The 9,279-nt window shown below is 45.4% G+C and overlaps 1 long non-coding RNA gene across 1 annotated transcript; it reads left to right on the forward strand.

The window, feature by feature from the left end:
* Positions 1–4,931: 4,931 nt before the first annotated feature.
* On the forward strand, positions 4,932–7,084 carry LOC311292517. The gene is made up of 3 exons (XR_014627733.1): positions 4,932–5,149; positions 6,020–6,147; positions 7,050–7,084. It is a non-coding gene; the product is annotated as an uncharacterized lncRNA (long non-coding RNA).
* The last annotated feature ends 2,195 nt before the right edge of the window (positions 7,085–9,279 follow it).

Raw genomic sequence — 9,279 nt, forward strand, 5'->3', positions numbered from 1 at the left:
TGAAAGCACTGCTCCTACTCCCACCTCTGACGCGTCGACCTCCACCACGAACTGACGTGTGGGATCAGGGGTGACAAGAATTGGAGCCGAAACGAAGCGACTCTTGAGGTTGGTGAACACTGCCTCGGCAGTGTTCGACCACCTGAACGTCGTTCGGGGGGAGGTCAAGGCAGTCAGAGGTGCGACTAGTTGGCTGAAATTGCGAATGAAACGCCGGTAAAAATTGGCGAACCCCAGAAACCGCTGTAGGGCCTTACGGGAATCTGGACTTGGCCAATCTACCACAGCCTTAACCTTGTCAGGATCCATGCGCACTCCCTCAGAAGAGATGATGTACCCTAGGAAGGGAACAGACTGTGCATGAAACGCGCATTTCTCCGCCTTGACAAAAAGCCCATTCTCTAACAGTCTCTGGAGCACTCGTCTGACGTGTTGAACGTGTTCCTGGAGAGACGAAGAAAAAATCAAAATGTCATCCAGGTAAACATATATGAACTGATCTACCATGTCTCTCAACACGTCATTCACGAGTGCCTGGAAAACCGCTGGGCTGTTGGAAAGCCCGAAAGGCATAACCAAATATTCAAAGTGCCCCCTGGGGGTATTAAAAGCGGTTTTCCATTCATCCCCCTTCCTGATGCGAACCAAATGATATGCATTACGTAAGTCCAGTTTCGTGAAAATGGATGCTCCCTGCAACCTCTCGAAAGCTGAAGACATCAACGGCAAAGGATAAGAATTCTTTACCGTGATGTTGTTCAGCTCTCGGTAATCAATGCAAGGTCGCAGAGAACCATCCTTCTTCCCAACGAAAAAGAACCCCGCCCCCGCAGGAGAAGAGGAAGGCTGGATGAACCCAGAGGCTAGAGAATCAGAAATATATTTCTCCATGGCCTCCCTCTCGGGAACAGAAAGAGAGTAAAGTTTGCCCTTAGGCGGAGATTTACCTGGCAGTAGATCTATCGCACAGTCATAGGAACGATGCGGAGGGAGAGAAGCAGCACGAGACTTACTGAACACTTCCTTCAGGTCGAGGTACTCCGCGGGCACGTTAGACAAATCCGCTGCCTCACTCTGAAACACAGAACCAGACACAGAGGGACAGGCAGACACTAAACAGGACTCATGACAGTGGTTACTCCATGTGGAAACAGAATTAGTGCCCCAGTCGACACGGGGGTTGTGTTTTGAAAGCCACGGGTGTCCCAAAACCACTGGTGCAAGTGGTGAGTCCATGAGTAAGAATGAGATGAGTTCTGTGTGATTGCCAGAAGTAATGAGAGTGATGTTTTCAGTAGAATGCGTAATCCGGGGAAGTTCTTGTCCATTGAGTGTGTTGACGGTAATCTGGTGCGGGAGGGGAGTGACGGGAATCTGAAGCTTAAGTGCAAGTTTGGAGTCCATGAAATTACCCTCCGCTCCCGAATCCAGTAGTGCATTGGTGCAGTGCGTCGACGTTCGCCATCTCAGTCTTACCGGGAGGAGGGTCGATGATGGTGATGAGGTCTTCTCGGCGGAGATCCCACCCGATAGTAGCCTCATACTTACTACCGGGCTAGCTCCTTTACCCGGGCAGGAATGGATGAAATGGCCCGCCCGGCCACAGTATAGACAGAGTCCCTGGGATCTCCGCCTTTCCCTCTCCTCCCGGGAAAGCCGAGCTCTCCCCACCTGCATGGGCTCGTGGTCGAATGCGGGGCTGACCGCGCTCGCACCACCGGGCGGGTGGTCCCCCGTGTCGGGCTGTGGACGGCTGGGACGCGTCAATCTGGTCACACGATTCAGTCGAGCGTCCACTCTCAGAGCAAGTTCCACCAGTCCGTTCAACGACTCTGGTAAGTCCATTGTGTATATCTCCTTTTGAACGCGGTCAGCCAGCCCATGCAGGAACATATCCCACTGCGCCTCCTCGTTCCAACGGCACTCTGCGGCCAGGGTGCGGAACCGAATGGAATAGTCCGCCACCGAGCCTTCCCCCTGTCGCAGTTCGGCGAGTAATCTGGCCGCCTCCTTACCCGCCACTGCACGATCGAAAACTCTCCTCATCTCCTCGGAGAGTGCCTGGAACGAGGTGCAGCAGTCGTTTCCGTTCTCCCACACCGCCGTTCCCCAAAGCGCTGCTTTCCCTGACAGCAGGGTCAATACAAATGCCACCTTTGCATGTTCACTCTGGAAAGTGCGTGGCTGTAAGGCGAAATGCATGGAACATCTCGTGAGGAACGCTCTGCAATATTCAGTTGAATAAATAACTGGATGCAGTCTAGTGCATCAGCAGCCTGAGGGTATTTTCAAGGACATTTCTTTACAAGCACAAGAATGCACTGTTCAGAAAAAGGCAGATTTTTGGACAGTATGACACTATGGGCCCTATCTTGCACCCAGCGCAATTGACTTTGTACACCGACACATGTATCATTCCTATTTTGCACCCGCGCACAGCGGACTTTTCCCTCCACAGATGCACGTCGGTTAACTAAGAAACACACTTGCGCTCCCGGGGGCGGTTCAGCGCAAAGAGGAGGCGTGTTCCGGCGCAAACGTTCCCTCATGCTATTTTACAGGTTTAGAAAACAATTGCGCCACTGACCGGAAAAAAATAGTTTAAAGTCAGTGGCGCGTTGCGCATGTTATTCATATGCTATTTTAAGGGCGCATGCTTGGCCATAATCAATGTAGCGTGTGCACAACGCACATACACTTTGATTCTCACATCTACACAGAAGCAGCAGTTATCATTTTTGCAAATCGTACATTATTACGATAGATAGATAGATAGATAGATAGATAGATAGATAGATAGACATTTTATTATAAAAGCATACATCCAGCTTACACATTTACCCAAATTATCATACGCCTGTTTAACCGAAGTTAATTTGGGTGTGTTTCTCCATCCCCAACGTCCCTGACGAGAACGTCGGTCTCCTCGGTTGTGAACCGCTCCTGTCGTGCGCCCTTGCAAATCCACCGTTATAATAGCAATCCGCTATAGAACAAGCGCGCCTGATCTTAAAGGGAATGTGAGATGACGCTCTGATTGGTTTATTTCACGTTACGCCCAAACCACACCTATGAATAATGAAGCTACTTCAGACCAACCCCTTTTAGATTTGCGCCGGGCGCAAGAGTCATTTATCCCGCCGGGAAAATAGCAACAGCGCCAAGACCCGCCCACAAAGTTACTTGCGCTTTTCCACTTCCACCGTTAAAATAGGGCCCAAAGTTGCTGTCTGGGATCCTGAAGAAGCTCTGGTAATTATCACATTACCCCACATCCTATCAGAATAGGGCTTAAGAGTATGTTTACAGACAACGATGTACTAAAAACAGACGATAACGTTGTCTAAACCAGCGGTCCCCAACCTTTTTTGCGCCACGGACCGGTTTAATATCAGACAATATTTCCACGGACCGGCCTTTAAGGTGCGGCGGATAAATACAACAAAATATAAAAAAAAATATAAAAAACAATTAAATATAATAATAAACGTGAATCCAATGTGTAGGCTTACTTGCATTTTTATTAGCAGGGTACTCGTAATATCGCGCCTAAAGACAACTGAGAAAGCCTGAACACAAACAAAAAGCCCCCCAAAAGAAAAAAATCTCCATGTTTACGGTGCTGATGCGATGTAAGGTGGCGCTGCCAATAAAGCACCTAAAAGCTGTCACAAAGAACCGATTTTAAGAACCAAAATGAATGATTATGAATATGTAAAATATAGCAGGAGACATTTTAATTGTTTAAACAAGTGTTTTCTGTGCAAAGATGAAGTTGACAATGCTGACTCGATCTTCGCAGTATGCCTAGTGAACGCGCCAGAGAGAAATGCACATATACGAATTACATAAGCAGAGAACAGTCAGTTTTCTTTTGTTTTGAATTGTTCTGTTTAAAATTAGACATTTCAAGCTTTCTATGTCTCAGGTCTGTGAGGCAAGTAGGCTACCTTATATGCTGAATTTCGGTTAATTTATGAGATCAGCTCCAGTTCACGCGCCCGCGCCTCCGTGTCCTGATAAAATATTTTCTATTATATTTACTTCTTATTAAATCCTGGCAATTGGGTGATGAAACATTGATTAAAATTAAGATACAATTAATACAAAACGAAATACAATTTAAAGACAGGCTTTTTGCTTTCTGTCTGAGGTCTCTGTGAAAGTTTTAAAGCAGTCTTTTTGTGCCGCTTTCAGAGCGCTGCACGTCCGTAAGGGTGAACAGTACCATCCGAACAATTATTATTATTCTTTTTTTTTTATATATATTTTTTTTGTGAAATAGGCTACATTTCTAAATTAATGCGACTTATAGTCCAGTGCGACTTAGGCTATATTATGTTTTTTCTTCTTCATGACGCATTTTTTTACTGATGCGACATATACTCCGGAACGATTTATAGTCCGGAAAATACGTTAAGTTATATATTCTTTCTGTGAGGCCCGGTACCAAATGTCCCACGGACCGGTACCGGTCCGCGGCCCGGGGGTTGGGGACCTCTGGTCTAAACGACCCCCGTTCACACAGACGAACACACTGCGAAAATGGCCAAAAAGGCTGTATTATGCATGCCAGGCCAGTATTTGGGGATGTCAAGAAACACGTAATACACACGCGTACAGCATGAACATGTAGTATGCATGCGCATGACGTCACTTTGAAACCCGTTTTCAAAAGCTTGTGTTTTCAGGCCCCCAAAATACCGTTGCCGTATAAATGAACGGCCAAAACGAGTAAAAAAAAATTGCTTTCAGTTGAAAACGGTGTCGTGTAAACATACCCTAAGACTGTTAGTAAATGAAGTCAGGCAATTAGTTACCTAAAAATGTTAGAAACTACTTTTAGTACTGAATTTTTGGCTCAAAACAGGTCATTAATCATGTATGAATCTTTTTATGTCTTCTTGTTTACCATCATATTTTCAGACACTACAGCGATATTCAGATCTCAAACAACACTATGGCCCGGTGCGTACGATGTGTTTGTGGATGTGAGTGACCAGCAGGGGAAGATCTGTGCTGCTCAGAGGCTCAGCATAGACATCTGCATATGTGACGCATCGAAAGTTTGCCTGCCACAAAAAAACGGTTTCTAGATTTGGGATATCTGGTGTCTTTCTAATGTTGCTGGGACTGCTGCTCCTTCTGTGTGAGTAGCAACATTTAACCTCTCTCTTGCTGTAGGGACGTGCTGTTTGTCAACACAGAAATACTTGCATCATGATTTAAAAGTAAAATGTATGGTTTTCTAGAAATATTTTTTTGACTGCTTTCACACAGACAGTTCAGTAAGGAAGCTTGTTATAAATATAAATTTACAGCGGGTATAAATTGATATAAATTCGCAATTGCGAGTTATAAAGTCAGAATTGCATGAAATATACTCACAATTCGCAAGTTTATTTCTCAAAATTCTGAGATTGTCGCAAATGTGGGATAAGCTTGAATTATCGTTTAAAATGTTTTATTCTGTGGCGGAAACAAGCTTCCATAGTTTAGTTTGAAACAGAGCAGGGTTTGCATGAGCATTTGTTAATGTGAAAGCTGTCATGTGTACACAGGAGCGCACCGCAGTGCAGAACCCGAGACTACCTGTAGAAAGTGGTCAGAGTTCGGTTGCACTTGAACTGTGGCGCGGTACATTTGCAACTACATGTCAACTAGCAGTCATTAGAGTACTAGTAGACTATTAGGTTAAGGTTAGGGTTAGGAGAATAAGTTGATATGTCGTTGCAAAGTTTCTTAAAATTAGTAGAATGTCAAAAGTGGGCCATCTAAATAAAGTGTTACCTATTTTTTGGAGCCCTACATCACTGTCAAACTAAAGGCTACTCAAGTAATAAGCACTTAAAATAACAAAATACTGATTACATCTGGTCCTGGATTTTGAAATCTAAGTATACCTGTACGTACAATACATATTAGTAAAATGTAAGTGTTACATAAGAATCCTGAGTGGTTGTGGATATGTTTAAAGACGACTACAGCTGAATGAACACTGAGTTGTCTGTGATTGCAGTGGTTCCTCTTCTTCTGCTGTTCTGTGTTTGTGGCGGTGCCGCAGCTGCAGCAGATTTCAAGACCATCCCATTTGATGCTAAAGAGCAGCTTATCCCATATAACACTGAAGGACCGGGAGAGGACAAGGTAAGTGACACTACAGTACAAGGCAGAATTTTCAGAACTTCAGCATTTCTCACATTATCACAGTTTATTCGCTATAGTTTAGAAAATGGTAATCGAACTTGACAAGTTATGAACTCAGTTGATATTTGACTGGTTTTGTCCGTCCTTCTGTTAGACTGTCTCACAAATGAATTATGTTGAATATCTGTCAGCTGTTAAATTTAACTATTAGATAATACCAGTTTAGCTCAACCAATCACCAATCAATGCTTCATTTTGTTCAGTCTGTGGTGAAATTAATAACTCTTTTACAACAAAATGAAACATCACTGAACTTACTTAAGCTGGACTGTGACGCTGTTTTCTTCTGGAAACACACTGTGTTACATTATTTTCCTGTTATCTCTGTAAAGCTGCTTTAAAACAATCTGTATTGTAAAAGGCGCTATAGATATAAATGTGACTTGACTTACTGTACATGTGTAAAGAGCGCTGCTGCAGAAATGTTTACTCTTCACTGTCAACCACACAAATTGTTAAACCTAATAATTACATATGCCTATTATTTATTAATTAATCTGATTAGCTGACCTAGATTAAATTTAGAGCAAACGTCTGGTTGTATGTTTTAGTTTTGGACGGTCTAAAGTTTTGATGTTTTATTTAGTAGAAAGAAACAAGTAGAGTTTTCTTTTTGTCTTTCATCATCATGCACATCGCTTACATCTGCAAGGGTCAAACTATCATTCCTATCAAGTTAACGTGATTTGGTAATATGTGATATATCATTATCACTTACTCGCCAAAGATGATTTTCATACTTAGCAGGTGTTAATTTAAGACCCTGCATTTTGCTTACAAGTGAATATTGTATCAGGCACTGTTAACAGAGGCATATAAATATGTTGTGCTCTGCCCTACAGGAAATGGCTTTCTTACAGAAGACAAAATATCATGAGACATCATCAACTTGGGCCCTTTAAAAGGGGGATACGGGGGTCATACGGGGAATGTGGGAAAATATGGAAAAGATGGTGGAGGGAGAGCTGAAGGATCACATTGGTCCTCTTTCCACCGATATGACCAGCATGATAAGGCATATCATCACCACAAGAGTCAGACTGATGGGGACTACATGCATACAAAAAGGAAAGACATATATAACAGATTTGACACCTATGATGGGCTTGCACTGTCTGGCGCTTTCTTAGGCAACTACTATTCTCAAGTAAGTATGAGTTTTATACAGCTTAAGAAATTAAATATCAATGCCTTTTTCTGTAAGCGCGCTTTGGATGTGTGTGCAGAACATAAAACTGTCATGATCCGGGTTCCTTTCTCTGTCTCCCTCTTGTGGCCACATCTCACACCCTTTCGCTACACCATCACCCTGGTCTCATCAGTACCAGCTGTTCCCATTTATCCTTAATCTCCGCTCATTCATCTCACCTGTTTTCCCTTTCCCCCTGATGTTTCCGGCTATTTCTAACACTCTTTCTCTCTGCCTCTTTGTCAGTTTATTCCAATCTCTCTAATGCCAAAGACGCTTCTCTTACCTCTCTTGTCAACGAATCGAGTCCTGTCCTGTCCTGTCCTGTCCTGTCGTGTCGAGTCCTGTGCGGTTCGTGAGGAAACCTTTCCTCGAGTCAGTATTCTCATCCCCTCTCTTGCTGGCTCACTGTACTCTGCCCTGCCGATTCAGACGCTGAGTTCCTGATCAAGACGCGGTATCCAGCCTACGGTACCTACTCTCTCGGCGGACTTCGCCTCTCACTCGGAGCTCTACTTCGCCTGACGCCTCGCTGCGCTTCCTGAGTTCCAGTGATTTCTGCCTCCAGCAGTTTATGTTGATTTCTACAAAGCGAGGTTTTAAGTTGACTGTTTCCTGTGAATCCAGAGAAGATTTTCGTTCTTTATTGCTTCAGTGATTCGCTTCTCATTTCCATTAAAGACTGTATTATTGTCAAACTCGCTGTTTGGTCCTCTATCTCTCATTATAACAGAATAAAATGACCAGTTATGGACCAAGCGAGTGGCCATCCCTTTCAAGCGGCAGTCGAGCTTCAAGGTGCCATGTTGGGAAAACACGAGCAGGAGATATCCACCGCTCGCCAGGCTGTAGACTCCCTCGCTAGCCAGATGGCCGACCTCACACAGCGGGTTCATCATATTCGGCACGAGCCGCCCGCCTCTGAGGTCCGTGAAGTTTCCGAACCACGTGTCAACAATCCTCCTGTGTATTCCGGTGAGCCTACTCAGTGCCGTTCCTTCCTTACCCAGTGCGAGGTGGTTTTCTCGTTACAGCCTGCCACTTACACTCGAGACCGAGCCAAGGTCGCCTACGTAATCTCCCTCCTTGCAGGACGAGCTCGGGAATGGGGAACAGCTCACTGGGAGGCAGAAGGTGAATGCGTCTTCGACTTCACAGTCTTCAAACAAGAGATGATCCGTGTCTTTGACCGGTCAGCCCACGGGGAGGAGGCTTCACGACTCCTTTCGTCTCTTCGCCAGGGAAGGCGTACTGTTACTGACTTTTCTATAGAGTTCTGCACCCTTTCCACGTCCTGCGGGTGGAACGAGCCGGCGCTGGTTGCGCGCTTTCTAGAGGCGTTGAATCCTGATCTCAAGGACGAGATTTTCATGCGCGAGGTGCCTGCTCGACTCGATGCCCTCATCGATCTGGCGATCCGAATTGAGAAGCGGTTTGACCTGCGCCACAGAGCACGTCGGACCAAAGCCTCTCGCTTTCCTGCTTCTTCCTCTGCCGTTTCTCCTCTCGCCCCTGACACGGACTCTGAGCCCATGCAACTTGGTGGTCTTCGAATTTCTCCCAAGGAACGCGAGCGACGCATCACCAACCGCCTGTGCATGTACTGCGCCTCATCAAACCACTTTGTCACTCATTGTCCGGTAAAAACCAGAGCTCGTCAGTAGGTGGAGGGTTACTGGCGAGCGCGATGTCAAGGAACTCTCCATCCAAGTCCTGTACAACCCTTCCTGCACTTCTTCGGTGGCCCGCCTCGTCCGTCTCCTGCATGGCTCTGGTTGACTCGGGGGCGGAGGGGAATTTCCTCGATGAGTTGTGGGCTCGGAAGCAAGGTATTCCCCTCATAGACTTAAAAGACTCCACCCCTCTCTATGCCCTAGATGGTA

The sequence above is a fragment of the Rutilus rutilus genome, assembly GCF_951802725.1.
Source record: "Rutilus rutilus genome assembly, chromosome: 6".
Lineage (NCBI taxonomy): Eukaryota > Metazoa > Chordata > Actinopteri > Cypriniformes > Leuciscidae > Rutilus > Rutilus rutilus.